The 22,461-nt window shown below is 40.6% G+C and overlaps 2 non-coding genes across 2 annotated transcripts; both read right to left on the reverse strand.

Annotated features, from left to right (window-relative positions):
- Positions 1 to 801: 801 nt before the first annotated feature.
- Positions 802 to 905, reverse strand: LOC130952351 (small nucleolar RNA R71). Its single transcript, XR_009074532.1, has one exon. It is a non-coding gene; the product is annotated as a small nucleolar RNA R71 (small nucleolar RNA).
- Positions 906 to 8,560: 7,655 nt separating this feature from the next.
- On the reverse strand, positions 8,561 to 8,664 carry LOC130952352 (small nucleolar RNA R71). The gene has a single exon (XR_009074533.1). It is a non-coding gene; the product is annotated as a small nucleolar RNA R71 (small nucleolar RNA).
- Between the last annotated feature and the right edge of the window lie 13,797 nt (positions 8,665 to 22,461).

The following is a 22,461-nucleotide window of genomic DNA, read 5'->3' on the forward strand; positions in this document are numbered from 1 at the left end:
CTCTTGATTTTCGAAAATCAATTAAAGTTTTTCAAAATGTTTTTAAAATCTTTTTAATTTAGTTTTCGAAATTTCTTCCCCTCTTCTTACATTCTTCTATTTATGGAGTACCACTCCTTCTCAATGCACAATTCGAACTCTATCTGACTAAGTTCGAATTCCTCTACCTCTTCCTTCTATTTTTCTTTTCCTCTGACACCTCAAGGAATCTCTATACTGTGACATAGAGGATTCCATATTTTCTTGTTCTCTTCTCTTTCATGAGCAGGAACAAAGACAAAGGCATTCTTGTTGAAGCTAACCCTGAACCTGAAAGGACCTTGAAACGAAAGCTAAGAGAAGTTAAGGCACAACTCTCTGTAGAGGACCTAACAGAAATCTTCAAAGAAGAAGAAGACATGGCAGCCGAAAACAACAACAATGCAAACAATGCAAGGAAGGTGCTGGGTGACTTTACTGCACCTACTCCCGACTTCTATGGGAGAAGCATCTCTATCCCCGCCATTGGAGCAAACAACTTTGAGCTTAATCCTCAATTAGTTTCTCTAATGCAACAGAATTGCAAGTTCCATGGACTTCCATTGGAAGATCCTCATCAGTTCTTAGCTGAATTCTTGCAAATCTGTGACACTGTCAAGACTAATGGGGTTGACCCTGAGGTCTACAGACTTATGCTATTCCCTTTTGCTGTAAGAGACAGAGCTAGGACATGGTTGGACTCACAACCTAAAGAAAGCATGGACTCATGGGAAAAGCTAGTCAATGCCTTCTTGGCAAAGTTCTTTCCCCTCAAAATTGAGTAAGCTTAGAGTGGAAGTCCAAACCTTCAGACAGAAGGATGGAGAATCCCTCTATGAAGCTTGGGAAAGATACAAACAATTGATCAGAAAATGTCCATCTGACATGCTTTCTGAATGGAGCATCATAGGTATTTTCTATGATGGTCTCTCTGAACTATCCAAGATGTCTTTGGATAGCTCTTCTGGAGGATCTCTTCATCTGAAGAAGACGCCTGCAGAAGCTCAAGAGCTAATTGAAATGGTTGCAAATAACCAATTCATGTACACTTCTGAAAGGAATCCTGTGAACAATGGGACTAATCAGAAGAAAGGAGTTCTTGAGATTGATACTCTGAATGCCATTCTGGCTCAGAACAAGATATTGACTCAACAAGTCAATTTGATTTCTCATAGTCTGTCTGGAATGCAAAATGCACCAAACAGTACTAAGGATGCTTCATCTGAAGAAGAAGCTTATGATCCTGAGAACCCTTCAATGGAAGAGGTGAATTACCTGGGAGAACCCTATGGAAACACCTATAATTCTTCATGGAGAAATCACCCAAATTTCTCATGGAAGGATCAACAGAGACCTCAACAAGGTTTCAACAACAATAATGGTGGAAGAAACAGGTTTAGCAATGGCAAGCCTTTTCTATCATCTTCTCAGCAACAGACAGAGAATTCTAAGCAGAACCACTCTGACTTAGCAACCATGGTCTCTGATCTAATCAAAACCACTCAAAGTTTCATGAATGAAACAAGGTCCTCCATTAGAAACTTAGAGGCACAAGTGGGACAGCTGAGCAAGAAAGTTACTGAACTCCCTCCTAGTACTCTTCCAAGTAATACAGAAGAAAATCCAAAAGGAGAGTGCAAGGCCATCAACATGGCCGAATTTGGAGAGGTAGGAGAGGAAGTGAACGCCACTGAGAAAGACCTCAATGGGCGTGCACTGACCTCCAATGAGTTCCCTAATGAGGAACCATAGGAATCTGAGGCTCAAACTGAGACCATAGAGATTCCATTGGACTTACTTCTGCCTTTCATGAGCTCTGATGAGTATTCCTCCTCTGAAGAGGATGAGTATGTCACTGAAGAGCAAGTTGCTAAATACCTTGGAGCAATCATGAAGCTAAATGACAAGTTATTTGGAAATGAGACTTGGGAGGATGAACCCCTTTGCTCACCAAAAGAATTGGATGACTTGTCTAGGCAGAAATTACCTCAAAAGAGGCAGGACCCTGGAAAGTTCTCCATACCTTGTACCATAGGCACCATGACCTTCAAAAAGGCTCTGTGTGACTTAGGGTCAAGTGTAAACCTCATGCCTCTCTCTGTAATGGAGAAGCTAGGGATCTTTGAAGTGCAAGCTGCAAGAATCTCACTAGAGATGGCAGACAATTCAAAGAAACAAGCTTATGGACTTGTAGAGGATGTTTTGGTGAAGATTAAAGACCATTACATCCCTACTAATTTCATAGTCCTAGAGACTGGGAAGTGCATGGATGAATCTATCATCCTTGGCAGACCCTTCCTGGCCACAGCAAAGGCTGTGATTGATGTTGATGGAGGTAAACTGATCATTCAAGTGAATGAAGAATCCTTTGTGTTTAAGGCTCAAGGATATCCCTCTGTCACCATGGAGAGGAAGCATGAAGAGCTTCTCTCAACTCAGAGTCAAGCAGAGCCCCCACAGTCAAACTCTAAGTTTGGTGTTGGGAGGCCACAACCAAACTCTAAGTTTGGTGTTGAACCCCCACATTCAAACTCTAAGTTTGGTGTTGGGAGGTTCCAACATTGCTCTGAGAAAATGTGAGGCTCCATGAGAGCCATCTATCAAGCTACTGACATTAAAGAAGCGCTTGTTGGGAGGCAACCCAATGTTATATTTTATCTATTTTTCTTTGTTATTTTATGTTTTTTGTAGGTTGATGATCATGAGAAGTCACAAAAATAATTGAAAAAGCAAAAACAAAATGAAAAACAGGAAGAAAAACAACACACCCTGGAGGACGAACCTACTGGCGTTTAAACGCCAGTAAGGCTAGCAGATGGGCGTTTAACGCCCAGTCTGGCACCATTCTAGGCGTTTAACGCCAGAAAGGGGCACCAGACTGGCGTTAAACGCCAGGAATGGGCACCAGCCCGGCGTTTAACGCCAGAATTGGCTAAAAACGCAATTTTGCATGCCAATTGGTGCAGGGATGACTTTTCCTTGACACCTCAGGATCTGTGGACCCCACAGGATCCCCACCTACCCCACCACTCTCTCTCTTCTTCACCAATCACCTCAACACCTCTTCCCCAAAAACCCTTCACCTATCAAATCCCATCTTTCTCTTCACCACTCACATCCATCCTTCATAAAACCCCACCTACCTCACCCTTCAAATTCAAACCAATTTCCCTCCCAAACCCACCCATACATGACCGAACCATGAGCCCCCCTCTCCTATATAAACCCTTCTTCACTCCTTCATTTTCACACAACCTAAACACCACTTCTCCCCCTCTTTGGCCGAACACAAAGCCATTCCCTTCTTCCTCATTTCTTCTTCTTCTACTCTCTTCTTTCTTCTTTTGCTCGAGGACGAGCAAACCTTTTAAGTTTGGTGTGGTAAAAGCATTGCTTTTTCCATAACCATTTATGGCATCCAAGGCCGGAGAAACCTCTAGAAAGAGGAAAGGAAGGCAAAGCTTCCACCTCCGAGTCATGGAGATGGAGAGATTCATCTCAAGGGTGCATCAAGACCACTTCTATGAAGTTGTGGCCATGAAGAAGGGTCAACTTTGACCAAAGGTTGGACCAAGTCCTTACAGACATTTGTGAAGAGAGCGCTCAATGGAAGAGAGATTCAAGAGAAAAGCCGGTTCAATTGAGAAGGCATGACCTCAAGCCCATCACTAAGAAAAGGATGGAGCAAACAAAGAGACCCCACTCATCATGAAATCCCTGAGATGCCTCAAGGGATGCACTTTCCTCCACAAAACTATTGGGAGCAAATCAACACCTCCCTAGGAGAATTGAGTTCCAACATGGAACAACTAAGGGTGGAGCACCAAGAACATTCCATCCTCCTCCATGAAATTAGAGAAGATCAAAGAATCATGAGAGAGGAGCAACAAAGACAAGGAAGAGACATTGAGGAGCTCAAGCACTCCATAAGATCTTCAAGAGGAAGAACAAGCCGCCATCACTAAGGTGGACCCGTTCTTTAATCTCCTTGTTCTTTATTTTCTTGTTTTTCGAATTTTCATGCTTATGTTTATCCATGTTTGTGTCTTATGATCATTAGTGTCTTAGTGTCTATGCCTTAAAGTTATGAATGTCCTATGAATCCATCACCTTTCTTAAATGAAAACTGTTTTTATCACAAAAGAACAAGAAGTACAGGATTTCGAATTCATCTTTAAAACTAGCTTAATTAGTTTGATGTGGTGACAATACTTTTTGTTTTCTGAATGTATGCTTGAACAGTGCATATGTCTTTTGAATTTGTTATTCATGAATGTTAAAATTGTTGGCTCTTGAAAGAATAATGAAAAAGGAGACATGTTACTGAGGATCTGAAAAATCATAGAAAATGATTCTTGAAGCAAGAAAACAGCAGTGTTGTGATCCAAGGCAAAAGAGTGTGCTTAAGAACCCTGGACACCTCTAATTGGGGACTCTAGCAAAGCTGAGTCACAATCTGAAAAGGTTCACCCAATTATGTGTCTGTGGCATGTATGTATCCGGTGGTAATACTGGAAGACAGAGTGCTTTGGGCCACGGCCAAGACTCATAAAGTAGCTATGTTCAAGAATCATCATACTTAACTAAGAATCATAACACTATCTGGATTCTGAGTTCCTAAAGAAGCCAATCATTCTGAATTTCAAAGGATAAAGTGAGATGCCAAAACTGTTCAGGCAAAAAGCTACTAGTCCCGCTCATCTAATTGGAGCTAAGTTTCATTGATAATTTGGAGTCTATAGTATATTCTCTTCTTTTTATCTTATTTGATTTTCAGTTGCTTGGGACAAGCAACAATTTAAGTTTGGTGTTGTGATGAGCGGATAATTTGTACGCCTTTTTGGCATTGTTTTTAGTATGTTTTTAGTAGGATTTAGTTAGTTTTTAGTATATTTTTATTAGTTTTTAGTTAAAATTCACTTTTCTGGACTTTACTATGAGTTTTGTTGTTTTTCTGTGATTTCAGGTATTTTCTGGCTGAAATTGAGGGACCTGAGCAAAAATCTGATTCAGAGACTGAAAAGGACTGCAGATGCTGTTGGATTCTGACTTCCCTGCACTCGAAGTGGATTTTCTGGAGCTACAGAAGCCCAATTGGCGCGCTCTCAACGGCGTTGGAAAGTAGATATCCTGGGCTTTCCAGCAATATTTGATAGTCCATACTTTGCCCAAGATTTGATGGCCCAAACCGGCGTTCAAAGTCACCTTCAGATTATCCAGCGTTAAATGCCGGAACTGGCATAAAAGCTGGCGTTTAACTCCAAGAAGAGTCTCTACACGAAAAATGCTTCATTGCTCAGCCCAAGCACACACCAAGTGGGCCCAGAAGTGGATTTTTATGTCATTTACTCATCTTTGTAATTTTAAAGCTACTAGTTCCCTATAAGTATGACCCTTTACTATTGTATTTTTCATCTTCTAATCTTCTGATCTTTGGAATCTTTTGATCTTTAGATCTGTTGATCACTTTGGGAGGCTGGCCATTCGGCCATGCCTAGACCTTGTTCTTATGTATTTTCAACGGTGGAGTTTCTACACACCATAGATTAAGGTGTGGAGCTCTGCTGTACCTCGAGTATTAATGCAATTAATATTGTTCTTCTATTCAATTCGGCTTGTTCTTGTTCCAAGATATCACTTGTTCTTCAACTTGATGAATGTGATGATCCGTGACACTCATCATCATTCTCACCTATGAACGTGTGACTGACAACCACCTCCGTTCTACCTTAGATTGAGTGAATATCTCTTGGATTCCTGATACACGATGCATGGTTGATCGCCTGACAACCGAGTGCTCGCCTGACAAACGAGCCAGCCATTCCGTGAGATCAGAGTCTTCGTGGTATAGGCAAGAACTAATGGCGGCATTCAAGAGAATCCGGAAGGTCTAACCTTGTCTGTGGTATTCTGAGTAGGATTCAATGATTGAATGACTGTGACGTGCTTCAAACTCCTGAGGGCGGGGCGTTAGTGACAGACGCAAAAGAATCACTGGATTCTATTCCGGCCTGATTGAGAACCGACAGATGGATAGCCGTACCGTGACAGGGTGCGTTGAACATTTCAAATGAGAGGATGGGAGGTAGCCACTAACAACGGTGAAACCCTTGCATAAGCTTGCCATGGAAAGGAGTAAGAAGGATTGGATGAAGACAGTAGGAAAGCAGAGAGACGGAAGGGACAAAGCATCTTCATACACTTATCTGAAGCTCTCACCAATGATATACATAAGTATCTCTATCTTTATCTTTATGTTTTATTCATCATCCATTACCAATTGAGTCTGCCTGACTAAGATTTACAAGGTGACCATAGCTTGCTTCATACCAACAATCTCTGTGGGATCGACCCTTACTCGCGTAAGGTTTATTACTTGGATGACCCAGTACACTTGCTGGTTAGTTGTGCGAAGTTGTAGTGATCACAATTTCGCGCACCAAGTTTTTGGCGCCGTTGCCGGGGATTGTTTGAATTTGGACAACTGACGGTTCATCTTGTTGCTTAGATTAGGTATTATTTTTATTCAGAGTTCTTAAGAATGAATTCTAGTGTTTCAAGGTGATGTTCTTATCATCACCAAAGCTGATTGATTATCATCAATTTAGCTCTTGAATGCAATGTCCTGCTGAAGCTTGGCTAGCCATGTCTAATTTCTTTAGACTAAAGCTTTAGACTAACATTGCATGATTCCTGGAATTCTCATTAAGAATTTTGATACCTTTATTTTTCTGTTCCACTTAATTTTTGAAAAAAAAATTTACAAAATCATAAAAACCAAAAATATTGTATGTTTCTTGTTTGAGTCTAGTGTCTCATGTTAAGTTTAGTGTCAATTGCATATTTCTGTTCTTCTTGCATTCATTCATGTGTCTTCATTAATCTTCAAGATGTTCTTGATGATTTCCTTGTTTTGATCTTTGAATTCCATTGACTTGAGTGTTTTGTTGTTTCTCATGTGCATTCTCATCTTGTTAGTGTCAGTAGTATACAAACTGCTAAGTTTGGTGTCTTGCATGCATTGTTAATTGATTTTAGTTGCATTTTGATTATTCCTCATTATTAAAAATCCAAAAATATTTTTAATTTGTGTCTTTTCAAGTCAATAATACAGAGAATTGAAGATTCAGAACATACAGCAGAGGAATTATACAGAAAAAGCTGGGCGTTCAAAATGCCCAGTGAAGAAGGACAGACTGGCGTTTAAACGCCAGCCAGGGTGCCTGGTTGGGCGTTTAACGCCCAAAAAGGTAGAGCATTGGGCGTTAAACGCCAGAATGTGCACCATTCTGGGCGTTTAACGCCAGGATGGCACAAGAGGGGAAGATTCTATTTTTAATGCAAATTTTTTTCAAGTTTTCAAAGTTTTTCAAAATCAAATCTTTTTCAAATCATATCTTTTCAATCAAACCTTTTTCAAAATCAATTTCTTTCCTTTTTCAAAGATACTTGCTAACACTTAATGATTTGATTGAACATTTTAAGTATGTTGCCTTTTCTGTTGAGAAAAGGTTTAATGTTTGAATCATATCTTTTCTTGTTAGCCAAGTCATTAATTTTAAAATCAAATCTTTTTAAATTGTTTTTCAAATCATATCTTTTCAATCATATCTTTTTAAAACCATGACTTCTCAATCATATCTTTTTAATCACATCTTTTTCAAAACAGTTTTTAATCATATCTTTTTGATTTCTAATTTCAAAATCTTTTTCAAAAATTACTTGATTTCTTTCCCACTCTTGATTTTCGAAAATCAATTAAAGTTTTTCAAAATGTTTTTAAAATCTTTTTAATTTAGTTTTCGAAATTTCTTCCCCTCTTCTTACATTCTTCTATTTATGGAGTACCACTCCTTCTCAATGCACAATTCGAACTCTATCTGACTAAGTTCGAATTCCTCTACCTCTTCCTTCTATTTTTCTTTTCCTCTGACACCTCAAGGAATCTCTATACTGTGACATAGAGGATTCCATATTTTCTTGTTCTCTTCTCTTTCATATGAGCAGGAACAAAGACAAAGGCATTCTTGTTGAAGCTGACCCTGAACCTGAAAGGACCTTGAAACGAAAGCTAAGAGAAGCTAAGGCACAACTCTCTGTAGAGGACCTAACAGAAATCTTCAAAGAAGAAGAAGACATGGCAGCCGAAAACAACAACAATGCAAACAATGCAAGGAAGGTGCTGGGTGACTTTACTGCACCTACTCCCGACTTCTATGGGAGAAGCATCTCTATCCCCGCCATTGGAGCAAACAACTTTGAGCTTAAGCCTCAATTAGTTTCTCTAATGCAACAGAATTGCAAGTTCCATGGACTTCCATTGGAAGATCCTCATCAGTTTTTAGCTGAATTCTTGCAAATTTGTGACACTGTCAAGACTAATGGGGTTGACCCTGAGGTCTACAGACTTATGCTATTCCCTTTTGCTGTAAGAGACAGAGCTAGGACATGGTTGGACTCACAACCTAAAGAAAGCATGGACTCATAGGAAAAGCTAGTCAATGCCTTCTTGGCAAAGTTCTTTCCACCTCAAAAATTGAGTAAGCTTAGAGTGGAAGTCCAAACCTTCAGACAGAAGGATGGAGAATCCCTCTATGAAGCTTGGGAAAGATACAAACAATTGATCAGAAAATGTCCATCTGACATGCTTTCTGAATGGAGCATCATAGGTATTTTCTATGATGGTCTCTCTGAACTATCCAAGATGTCTTTGGATAGCTCTTCTGGAGGATCTCTTCATATGAAGAAGACGCCTGCAGAAGCTCAAGAGCTAATTGAAATGGTTGCAAATAACCAATTCATGTACACTTCTGAAAGGAATCCTGTGAACAATGGGACTAATCAGAAGAAAGGAGTTCTTGAGATTGATACTCTGAATGCCATTCGGGCTCAGAACAAGATATTGACTCAACAAGTCAATTTGATTTCTCAAAGTCTGTCTGGAATGCAAAATGCACCAAACAGTACTAAGGATGCTTCATCTGAAGAAGAAGCTTATGATCCTGAGAACCCTTCAATGGAAGAGGTGAATTACCTGGGAGAACCCTATGGAAACACCTATAATTCTTCATGGAGAAATCACCCAAATTTCTCATGGAAGGATCAACAGAGACCTCAACAAGGTTTCAACAACAATAATGGTGGAAGAAACAGGTTTAGCAATGGCAAGCCTTTTCCATCATCTTCTCAGCAACAGACAGAGAATTCTAAGCAGAACCACTCTGACTTAGCAACCATGGTCTCTGATCTAATCAAAACCACTCAAAGTTTCATGAATGAAACAAGGTCCTCCATTAGAAACTTAGAGGCACAAGTGGGACAGCTGAGCAAGAAAGTTACTGAACTCCCTCCTAGTACTCTTCCAAGTAATACAGAAGAAAATCCAAAAGGAGAGTGCAAGGCCATCAACATGGCCGAATTTGGAGAGGTAGGAGAGGAAGTGAACGCCACTGAGAAAGACCTCAATGGGCGTGCACTGACCTCCAATGAGTTCCCTAATGAGGAACCATAGGAATCTGAGGCTCAAACTGAGACCATAGAGATTCCATTGGACTTACTTCTGCCTTTCATGAGCTCTGATGAGTATTCCTCCTCTGAAGAGGATGAGTATGTCACTGAAGAGCAAGTTGCTAAATACCTTGGAGCAATCATGAAGCTAAATGACAAGTTATTTGGAAATGAGACTTGGGAGGATGAACCCCCTTTGCTCACCAAAGAATTGGATGACTTATCTAGGCAGAAATTACCTCAAAAGAGGCAGGACCCTGGGAAGTTCTCCATACCTTGTACCATAGGCACCATGACCTTCAAAAAGGCTCTGTGTGACTTAGGGTCAAGTGTAAACCTCATGCCTCTCTCTGTAATGGAGAAGCTAGGGATCTTTGAAGTGCAAGCTGCAAGAATCTCACTAGAGATGGCAGACAATTCAAAGAAACAAGCTTATGGACTTGTAGAGGATGTTTTGGTGAAGATTAAAGACCATTACATCCCTACTGATTTCATAGTCCTAGAGACTGGGAAGTGCATGGATGAATCTATCATCCTTGGCAGACCCTTCCTGGCCACAGCAAAGGCTGTGATTGATGTTGATGGAGGTGAACTGATCATTCAAGTGAATGAAGAATCCTTTGTGTTTAAGGCTCAAGGATATCCCTCTGTCACCATGGAGAGGAAGCATGAAGAGCTTCTCTCAACTCAGAGTCAAGCAGAGCCCCCACAGTCAAACTCTAAGTTTGGTGTTGGGAGGCCACAACCAAACTCTAAGTTTGGTGTTGAACCCCCACATTCAAACTCTAAGTTTGGTGTTGGGAGGTTCCAACATTGCTCTGAGAAAATGTGAGGCTCCATGAGAGCCATCTATCAAGCTACTGACATTAAAGAAGCGCTTGTTGGGAGGCAACCCAATGTTATATTTTATCTATTTTTCTTTATTATTTTATGTTTTTTGTAGGTTGATGATCATGAGAAGTCACAAAAATAATTGAAAAAGCAAAAACAAAATGAAAAACAGGAAGAAAAATAGCACACCCTGGAGGACGAACCTACTGGCGTTTAAACGCCAGTAAGGCTAGCAGATGGGCGTTTAACGCCCAGTCTGGCACCATTCTGGGCGTTTAACGCCAGAAAGGGGCACCAGACTGGCGTTAAACGCCAGGAATGGGCACCAGCCCGGCGTTTAACGCCAGAATTGGCTAAAAACGCAATTTTGCATGCCAATTGGTGCAGGGATGACTTTTCCTTGACACCTCAGGATCTGTGGACCCCACAGGATCCCCACCTACCCCACCACTCTCTCTCTTCTTCACCAATCACCTCAACACCTCTTCCCCAAAAACCCTTCACCTATCAAATCCCATCTTTCTCTTCACCACTCACATACATCCTTCATAAAACCCCACCTACCTCACCCTTCAAATTCAAACCAATTTCCCTCCCAAACCCACCCATACATGACCGAACCATGAGCCCGCCTCTCCTATATAAACCCTTCTTCACTCCTTCATTTTCACACAACCTAAACACCACTTCTCCCCCTCTTTGGCCGAACACAAAGCCATTCCCTTCTTCCTCATTTCTTCTTCTTCTACTCTCTTCTTTCTTCTTTTGCTCGAGGACGAGCAAACCTTTTAAGTTTGGTGTGGTAAAAGCATTGCTTTTTCCATAACCATTTATGGCATCCAAGGCCGGAGAAACCTCTAGAAAGAGGAAAGGGAAGGTAAAAGCTTCCACCTCCGAGTCATGGGAGATGGAGAGATTCATCTCAAGGGTGCATCAAGACCACTTCTATGAAGTTGTGGCCATGAAGAAGGGTCAACTTTGATCAAAGGTTGGACCAAGTCCTCACAGACATTTGTGAAGAGAGCGCTCAATGGAAGAGAGATTCAAGAGAAAAGCCGGTTCAACTGAGAAGGCATGACCTCAAGCCCATCACTAAGAAAAGGATGGAGCAAACAAAGAGACCCCACTCATCATGAAATCCCTGAGATGCCTCAAGGGATGCACTTTCCTCCACAAAACTATTGGGAGCAAATCAACACCTCCCTAGGAGAATTGAGTTCCAACATGGGACAACTAAGGGTGGAGCACCAAGAACATTCCATCCTCCTCCATGAAATTAGAGAAGATCAAAGAATCATGAGAGAGGAGCAACAAAGACAAGGAAGAGACATTGAGGAGCTCAAGCACTCCATAAGATCTTCAAGAGGAAGAACAAGCCGCCATCACTAAGGTGGACCCGTTCTTTAATCTCCTTGTTCTTTATTTTCTTGTTTTTCGAATTTTCATGCTTATGTTTATCCATGTTTGTGTCTTATGATCATTAGTGTCTTAGTGTCTATGCCTTAAAGTTATGAATGTCCTATGAATCCATCACCTTTCTTAAATGAAAACTGTTTTTATCACAAAAGAACAAGAAGTACAGGATTTCGAATTCATCTTTAAAACTAGCTTAATTAGTTTGATGTGGTGACAATACTTTTTGTTTTCTGAATGTATGCTTGAACAGTGCATATGTCTTTTGAATTTGTTATTCATGAATGTTAAAATTGTTGGCTCTTGAAAGAATAATGAAAAAGGAGACATGTTACTGAGGATCTGAAAAATCATAAAAAATGATTCTTGAAGCAAGAAAAAGCAGTGAATACAAAAAAAAAGAGAAGGAGAAAAACGAAAAAAAAAAGAAAAAAAAAGAAAAAGAAAGAAATAAAGTTGTGATCCAAGGCAAAAAGAGTGTGCTTAAGAACCCTGGACACCTCTAATTGGGGACTCTAGCAAAGCTGAGTCACAATCTGAAAAGGTTCACCCAATTATGTGTCTGTGGCATGTATGTATCCGGTGGTAATACTGGAAGACAGAGTGCTTTGGGCCACGGCCAAGACTCATAAAGTAGCTGTGTTCAAGAATCATCATACTTAACTAAGAGAATCAATAACACTATCTGGATTCTGAGTTCCTAAAGAAGCCAATCATTCTGAATTTCAAAGGATAAAGTGAGATGCCAAAACTGTTCAGAGGCAAAAAGCTACTAGTCCCGCTCATCTAATTGGAGCTAAGTTTCATTGATAATTTGGAGTCTATAGTATATTCTCTTCTTTTTATCTTATTTGATTTTCAGTTGCTTGGGGACAAGCAACAATTTAAGTTTGGTGTTGTGATGAGCGGATAATTTGTACGCTTTTTGGCATTGTTTTTAGTATGTTTTTAGTAGGATTTAGTTAGTTTTTAGTATATTTTTATTAGTTTTTAGTTAAAATTCACTTTTCTGGACTTTACTATGAGTTTGTGTGTTTTTCTGTGATTTCAGGTATTTTCTGGCTGAAATTGAGGGACCTGAGCAAAAATCTGATTCAGAGACTGAAAAGGACTGCAGATGCTGTTGGATTCTGACCTCCCTGCACTCGAAGTGGATTTTCTGGAGCTACAGAAGCCCAATTGGCGCGCTCTCAACGGCGTTGGAAAGTAGATATCCTGGGCTTTCCAGCAATATTTGATAGTCCATACTTTGCCCAAGATTTGATGGCCCAAACCGGCATTCAAAGTCACCTTCAGATTATCCAGCGTTAAACGCCGGAACTGGCACCAAAATGGGAGTTAAACGCCCAAACTGGCATAAAAGCTGGCGTTTAACTCCAAGAAGAGTCTCTACACGAAAAATGCTTCATTGCTCAGCCCAAGCACACACCAAGTGGGCCCAGAAGTGGATTTTTATGTCATTTACTCATCTTTATAATTCTAAAGCTACTAGTTCCCTATAAGTAGGACCCTTTACTATTGTATTTTTCATCTTCTAATCTTCTGATCTTTGGAATCTTTTGATCTTTAGATCTGTTGATCACTTTGGGAGGCTGGCCATTCGGCCATGCCTAGACCTTGTTCTTATGTATTTTCAACGGTGGAGTTTCTACACACCATAGATTAAGGTGTGGAGCTCTGCTGTACCTCGAGTATTAATGCAATTAATATTGTTCTTCTATTCGATTCTGCTTGTTCTTGTTCCAAGATATCACTTGTTCTTCAACTTGATGAATGTGATGATCTGTGACACTCATCATCATTCTCACCTATGAACGTGTGACTGACAACCACCTCCGTTCTACCTTAGATTGAGTGAATATCTCTTGGATTCCTGATACACGATGCATGGTTGATTGCCTGACAACCGAGCACTCGCCTGACAAACGAGCCAGCCATTCCGTGAGATCAGAGTCTTCGTGGTATAGGCAAGAACTAATGGCGGCATTCAAGAGAATCCAGAAGGTCTAACCTTGTCTGTGGTATTCTGAGTAGGATTCAATGATTGAATGACTGTGACGTACTTCAAACTCCTGAGGGCAGGGCGTTAGTGACAAACGCAAAAGAATCACTGGATTCTATTCCGGCCTGATTGAGAACCGACAGATGGATAGCCGTGCCGTGACAGGGTGCGTTGAACATTTCCAATGAGAGGATGGGAGGTAGCCACTGACAACGGTGAAACCCTTGCATAAGCTAGCCATGGAAAGGAGTAAGAAGGATTGGATGAAGACAGTAGGAAAGCAGAGAGATAGAAGGGACAAAGCATCTTCATACGCTTATCTGAAGCTCTCACCAATGATATACATAAGTATCTCTATCTTTATCTTTATGTTTTATTCATCATCCATTACCAATTGAGTCTGCCTGACTAAGATTTACAAGGTGACCATAGCTTGCTTCATACCAACAATCTCTGTGGGATCGACCCTTACTCGCGTAAGGTTTATTACTTTGACGACCCAGTACACTTGCTGGTTAGTTGTGCGAAGTTGTAGTGATCAAAATTTCGCGCACCACTAAGTCAGAGTGACTCTGCTTAGAATTCTCTGTCTGTTGCTGAGAAGATGATGGAAAAGGCTTGCCATTGCTAAACCTGTTTCTTCCACCATTATTGTTGTTGAAACCTTGTTGAGGTCTCTGTTGATCCTTCCATGAGAGATTTGGATGATTTCTCCATGAAGGATTATAGGTGTTTCCATAGGGTTCTCCCATGTAATTCACCTCTTCCATTGAAGGGTTCTCAGGATCATAAGCTTCTTCTTCAGATGAAGCATCCTTAGTACTGCCTGGTGCAGCTTGCATTCCGGACAGACTTTGAGAGATCATATTGACTTGCTGAGTCAATATTTTGTTCTGAGCCAATATGGCATTCAGAGTATCAATCTCAAGAACTCCTTTCTTCTTATTCGTCCCTATTGTTTACAAGATTCCTTTCAGAAGTGTACATGAATTGGTTATTTGCAACCATTTTAATGAGTTCTTGAGCTTCTGCAGGCGTCTTCTTCAAATGAAGAGATCCTCCAGCAGAGCTATCCAATGACATCTTGGACAGTTCAGACAGACCATCATAGAAGATACCTATGATGCTCCATTCAGAAAGCATGTCAGAGGGACACTTTCTGATCAATTGTTTGTATCTTTCCCAAGCTTCATAGAGGGATTCACCTTCCTTCTGTCTGAAGGTTTGGACTTCCACTCTAAGCTTACTCAATTTTTGAGGTGGAAAAAACTTTACCAAGAAGGCATTGACTAGCTTTTCCCAAGAGTTCAGGCTTTCTTTAGGTTGTGAGTCCAACCATATCCTAGCTCTGTCTCTTACAGCAAAAGGGAATAGCATAAGTTTGTAGACCTCAGGGTCAACCCCATTAGTCTTGACAGTGTCACAGATTTGCAAGAATTCAGCTAAAAACTGATGAGGATCTTCCAATGGAAGTCCATGGAACTTGCAATTCTGTTGCATTAGAGAAACTAATTGAGGCTTAAGCTCAAAGTTGTTTGCTCCAATGGCAGGGATATAGATGCTTCTCCCATAGAAGTCGGGAGTAGGTACAGTAAAGTCACCCAGCACCTTCCTTGCGTTGTTGGCATTGTTGTTGTTTTCGGCTGCCATGGGTTCTTCTTCTTTGAAAATTTCTGTTAGGTCCTCTACAGAGAGTTGTGCCTTATCTTTTCTTAGCTTTGGCTTCAAGGCCCTTTCAGGTTTAGGGTCAGCCTCAACAAGAATGCTTTTGTCTTTGCTCCTACTCATATGAAAGAGAAGAGAACAAGAAAATATGGAATCCTCTATGTCACAGTATAGAGATTCCTTGAGGTGTCAGAGGAAAAGAAGAATAGAAGGAAGAGGTAGAAGAATTCGAACTTATCAAGATGGATAGAGTTCGAATTGTGCATTAAGGAGGAGTGTTAGTCCATAATTAGAAGGATGTGAGAAGATGGGAAGAAATTTTCGAAAATAAATTAAAAAGATTAAAAAAAATATTTTGAAAAATACTAATTGATTTTCGAAAACTAAGAGTGGCAAAGAAATCAAGTGATTTTTGAAAAAGATTTTGAAATTAGAAGTCAAAAAGATATGATTGAAAACTATTTTGAAAAAAAATTGATTAAAAAGATATGATTGAAAAGATATGATTTGAAAAACAACTAAAAAAGATTTGATTTTGAAAATTAATGACTTGGCTAACAAGAAAAGATATGATTCAAACATTAAACCTTTCTCAACAGAAAAGGCAACATAATTGAAATGTTGAATCAAATCATTAATTGTTAGCAAGTATTTTTGAAAAAGAAAGAAATTGATTTTGAAAATATATGATTGAAAAGATTTGATTTGAAAAAGATTTGATTTTGAAAAATTTTGAAAACTTGAAAAAAATTTGAATTAAAAACAGAATCTTCCCTCTTGTGCCATCCTGGCGTTAAACGCCCAGAATGGTATACATTCTGGCGTTTAATGCCCAAAACTCACCCCTTTTGGGCGTTAAACGCCCAGCCAGGCACCCTGGCTGGTGTTTAAACGCCAATTTTCCTTCCTCACTGGGCGTCTTGAACGCCCAGCCTTTTTCTGTGTAATTCCTCTGCTGTATGTTCTGAATCTTCAATTCTCTGTATTATTGACTTGAAAAGACACAAGTTAAAATATTTTTTTGAAATTTTTTTTTAATGATGAGGAATAATCAAAATGCAACTAAAATAAAATAAACAATGCATGCAAGACACCAAACTTAGAAGTTTGTATACTGCTGACACTAACAAAATGAGAATGCATATGAGAAACAACAAAACACTCAAGTCAAGAGAATTTAAAGATCAGAGCAAGGAAATCATCAAGAACAACTTGAAGATCAATGAAGACACATGAATGAATTCGAAAAATGCAAGAAGAAAAGAAACATGCAATTGACACCAAACTTAAAATGAGACACTAGACTCAACAAGAAACATACAATATTTTTGGTTTTTTTATGATTTTGTAATTTTTTTGGATTTTTTTTTTGAAAATTATATGGAAAAGAAAATAAGGATATCAAAATTCTTAATGAGAATTCCAGGAATCATGCAATGTTTGTCTAAAGCTTTAGTCTAAAGGAATTAGACATGGCTAGCCAAGCTTCAGCAGGACATTACATTCAAGAGCTAAATTGATGAGAATCAATCAGCTTTGGTGATGATAAGAACATCACCTTGAAACACTAGAATTCATTCTTAAGAACTCTGAAGAAAAATACCTAAGCTAAGCAACAAGATGAACCGTCAGTTGTCCAAACTCAAACAATCCCCGGCAACGGCGCCAAAAACTTGGTGCACGAAATTGTGATCTCTACTTTTCACAACTCAAAAAAATCCCTGGTAATAGCTCTAAAAACTTGGTGCTCAATACCATGGTCTAAACATAATTTCACAACTTCGCACAACTAACCAGCAAGTGCACTGGGTCGTCCAAGTAATAAACCTTACGCGAGTAAGGGTCGATCCCACGAAGATTGTTGGTATGGAGCAAGCTATGGTCATCTTGTAAATCTCAGTCAGGCAGATTCAAATGGTTATGGATGATTTATGAATAAAGCATAAAATAAAGATAGAGACACTTATGTAATTCATTCGTGAGAATTTCAGATAAGCGTATGGAGATGCTTTGTCCCTTCCGTCTCTCTGCTTTCTTACTGTCTTCATCCAATCCTTCTTACTCCTTTCCATGGCAAGCTGTATGTTGGGCATCACCGTTGTCAGTGGCTACAGTCCCATCCTCTCAGTGAAAATGTTCAACGCGCTCTGTCACAGCACGGCTAATCATCTGTCAGTTCTCAATCAGGTTGGAATAGAATCTAGTGATTCTTTTGCATCTGTCACTAACGCCCAGCCTTCAGGAGTTTGAAGCTCGTCACATTCATTCAATCCTTAAATCCTACTCAGAATACCACAGACAAGGTTTAGACCTTCCAGATTCTCTTGAATGCCGCCATCAACTCTAGCTTATACCACGAAGATTCCGATTAAGGGATCCAAGAGATATCCACTCAATCTAAGGTAGAACGGAGGTGGTTGTCAGGCACACGTTCATAGGAGAGAATAATGATGAGTGTCACAGATCATCACATTCATCAAGTTGAGGAACAAGTGATATCTTAGAACAAGAACAAGCTGAATTGAATAAAAGAACAATAGTAATTGCATTAATATTCGAGGTACAGCAGAGCTCCACACCTTAATCTATGGTGTGTAGAAACTCCACCGTTGAAAATACATAAGAACAAGGTCTAGGCATGGCCATGAGGCCAGCCCCCAAAACGTGATCTAAGATAGCATAAGACTAGTCAAAGTTAGCTACCAAGATGAGAATACAATAGTAAAAGGTCCTATTTGTAGAGAACTAGTAGCTTAGGGTTTACAAAGATGAGTAAATGACATAAAAATCCACTTCCGGGCCCACTTGGTGTGTGCTTGGGTTGAGCATTGAAGCTTTCATGTGTAGAGACTTTTCTTGGAGTTAACCGCCAGCTTTTGTGCCAGTTTGGGCGTTTAACTCCCATTCTTGTGCCAGTTCCGGTGTTAAACGCCAGAATTCTTGAGCTGACTTGGAATGCCTGTTTGGGCCATCAAATCTCGGACAAAGTATGGACTGTTATACATTGCTGGAAAGCCCAAGATGTCTACTTTCCAACGCAATTAAGAGTGCGCCAATTGGGCTTCCGTAGCTCCAAAAAATCCACTTCGAGTGCAGGGAGGTCAGAATCCAACAGCATCTGCAGTCCTTTTCAGCCTCTGAATCAGATTTTTGCTCAGGTCCCTCAATTTCAGCCAGAAAATACCTGAAATCACTGAAAAACACACAAGCTCATAGTAAAGTCCAGAAAAGTGAATTTTAACTAAAAACTAATAAAAATATAATAAAAACTAACTAAAACATACTAAAAACATACTAAAAACAATGCCAAAAAGCGTATAAATTATCCGCTCATCACCCGACAACGGCACCAATGTTCCGAGGGTTACCTGAAACTGTAGGTCGATCTCGGACGAGATCTTCTGTGCTGGTCGGAGCCGACGTCTCCGGCAGGTGTATAGCGGCCGGAGCTGGTGTGTCCGACTTACTGGACTCGGTGATGGTGCTGATCCTTCGTCCCCGGAGGGTGGGGGTACCTGCAAGGGACTCCGATGCTTAAGTTAGCAAGGGTATTAAGCAGGTATTGAGTAGAATCAGAGTATGAGTTATACCTGGGTGCTTCAATGTATTTATAATGGTGAGATGTGACCTTCTGTGGATAAGATAAGTTAGTTATCTTATCTTATTTTTATTTTATCTTATCTTGAGGTGAGGTCATCTTATCTTCAAGGGAATCGCCCTTCTCCCTGTAGGCTTGGGCTGACCTTGGATTTGGGTCGTGTTCCTCTATTTGGGCCCTTTGTTTGGGCTTTCCTGTGACTTGCCCGAGCTCTTTGAGATGAGGTCGGGTTATCCTGACCTAAAGAGGTCGGTCGCTTTGTCTGTCGAACATCCCGGATCAGACAGCTCGACCCAGGGTATGAACATCATCCTAATCTGAAACGACATAGGAACAACTCGACCTGGAGAAGGAAAACTGGCAGCAAACTAGAAAGGACCCTTCCGAGTCATAGAAGTACTGGGAAAGGGCTACTACAAGCTTTCCGAACTCGACGGGCGAGAGCTTCCTAGGTCATGGCACGCCTGCAACCTAAGAAGGTACTATAGCTAGGGAGGATAAAGATCTTGGATAAGGCACACTCTTTTTCCTGAGAAAGGTTTTTTAACGAGGCGCCCAGCCAAGATCTACAAATCACCCAACTTAGGAAATTAACCCCCTATGTATATTTGCATTCTCTTTTAATAAAATTTGTTCAGATTCTCTACAAACACTCAAGTCGTATTATTCTGAAACATTCATCGCACGATTATAAAGCTACAGATCGACAGAAAGTGAAAACCAAATTCACTGCATGATCACGATAAAAACGAGGGTTAAGACCCAAATTCTACAAAATCGGCAAGGATGAAAACAGAATAATGCAAGAAGTTATAGAAAGTGATCCATAGAAAGGACCTGACGAGGCCCTAATAAAATGGATTGCTATAAAATAACTTAAAGACTGGTCGGCACAAAAAGTCGGACCAGCCACAACAACCCAAGTTATAAGTAAAGCCCTTGAAAGAGGTCTGGCCAACCCTATAAAAGAGGATTACTATAACTTCGAAGAGCTCGACATGATGAATTCGGACTCCTACAAAATGTTACAAAGATAATCCCTGAAAGAGACCTGAACAAGGTCCAAGAAAGAGGATTATCAAGTAACTCGACAGGGCCCGACCTGACGAAGTCGGCCCAGAAAGATATGTTACAAAGATAATCCCTGAAAGAAACCTGAACAAGGTCCAAAAAAGAGGATTATCAAGTAACTCGACAGGGCCCGACCTGACGAAGTCGGCTCAGAAAGACGTAAAGCTACAAAAGGTAATCCCCAGAAGAGACCTGAATAAAGTCCAAGAAAGAGGATTACCAAGTAAACTCGACAAGACCCGACATGATGAAGTCAGGCCCAAGACACAGAAATTACAAAAATAGTCCCCAAAAGAGATCTAAACGAGGTCCAAAAAGGAGGATTATAAACAAAACCAAGCCAAATAAATCAAGCTGATCATGACGGACAAAATCCCAGCCTACGAAGGTACCAAGATGAGTGCAAGCAGACATGATATAAAAACTACTAAGTTATGATAATAGCAAGCTCCAGAGGCCACCAAGATCATCTCCGGAAGATCGAAAACTACTTTGTTTTTCAAAATAAAGTTGCTTAAACAAGCAACCAAAAGAAGTATCAGCAGTCACCAAAATACCAGTTACAAGACAAAGAGTTCAAAAAGCCCACAAGTCGGGCTATCTACATTAAAAAGGGAGAAAAACTCAGTCAACATTAGAAGACTTTTTCAGCAGCATCAACTCGGGGTGAAGGAGGACGAGTCTGAAGAGGCACCGCATCTACCGTCCCATCATCTCGGTTCAAGACTTGGCAATCCGGTTCTCCTTCTGAACGATTGATCCTAGCAGTAGAAGTTGGAGAAATCGGCACAGTAGAAGTCTTGGTAGCAGGCAGTGAAGGACAATCATCATCATCATCATCGGGATCGTTAGGGACAATCTTACCGTCCTTAACAACATTGTCCAGGCTAATAAAGGAAAGGTCGAGATCTGGCGCAAGAACTCGAAATTGCTCTTTCAGATTCTCATAAGCCGCAGTAACACTACCTACAAGATGACCTTGAAGTTCGGTGTAATCAGCCTGAACAGACTCTAACCTACTCCTGAGCTCCATCATCTCTCTATAAGTAGTAACATAGCTATCCTTATGTTTTAGCGCCGTATCCTTGGCCAGTTGCGCGACAGCCGCCAGACCAACAGCTCAGGCCTTTTCCCCTTCAGCTCCTTCTCCAGCTCGGCCACTTTCACCTTGAGCTCCTCCTTCAAACCCTTAATTCGGTCAAACTCTGATTTTTCCTCCTCCATAAAATCCTTGGTAGCATGGATAGGAAGATCTTGACCAGTTCGGTATAAAGCCGCTCCCATGTGTGCCAGTGTAATACCACTCCGAGTAATAAACTCCAAATAACGAAGAATGGATACATCATCGGTAGGCATGACACCATAGGGAGCAATCTGTTGATCTACAAACCCAACAGCATCAAAGTCATGAGCACCAAGGTTAAACGGCTCGACAGTCCGAGGTCTTTTTGGAGGAGGAGCGGCAGAAGGAGAGGAAGTACCAGCAGAAGAATCAATCAAACGAACTCGAGGAGTGGGGATAACCTTCCTTGGCCCAATAGAACTTGTAACCAAAGGCTTAGACGAAACCTGAGAAGTTCCCTCCCTGGCCGCCTTAGCCGAAGCATTCTGAGCCGCAGTAGCCTTCCTTGCCCTCTTAAAGGCCTTCATGGACTCATTGTTCTTAATCATCTCTGCAAACAAACATCACAAACAGGAAACCAAACTACGAGTCAGAAAAAGATCTCGCAAGAGACAAACACAACAAACAAACCAATAGAAAAAATTGACCACTACCCAGCTCAGCTCGGAGGAGAGAGGGGTTAGCTAAAAACCTCTTTGTGTCAAGATGAGGAGGCTCCCCCCAGTTTTCTTCCAACACAGTCACAAAAGCTTGTTCAGCCTCATCTAACATCTCCCACGAGTATCTTGATACCACTATATTCTTTTGCCAATCTAAAGGAAAGGTGGGCTCATCATTCTCATCCAGAAAAAAAGGCCGAGCTCCTTTAACAGCTCGGACCCTAAAAAAGTAATTTTTAAAATCGCGAAAAGACTCATCAAACATGGAGAAAATCTTTTTCCCCTGTGAAGCTCAGAAAGAAACCCAAGCGGCTTTCTTCTTCACTACACCAGGCTTTGTCAAAATAAAAAGATAAAAGAAGAGAGATTGCGAAGCAGGGATGTCAAATTCATGACACAGTAGCTGAAATATTTTTATAAAACCCCAGGAATTGGGGTGAAGTTGGGATGGAGCTACATTGCAGGACCATAACAGGTTGGTTTCAAAAAGGGTAAAAGGAAGAGTAATATTCATTTGACTAAAAAAGAAGTCATATGCATAGAAAAAGGTGCGCTCTACAGCAATCCGGGTAGA

The sequence above is a fragment of the Arachis stenosperma genome, chromosome 9 (assembly GCF_014773155.1).
Source record: "Arachis stenosperma cultivar V10309 chromosome 9, arast.V10309.gnm1.PFL2, whole genome shotgun sequence".
In the NCBI taxonomy this organism is placed as follows: Eukaryota; Viridiplantae; Streptophyta; class Magnoliopsida; order Fabales; family Fabaceae; genus Arachis; species Arachis stenosperma.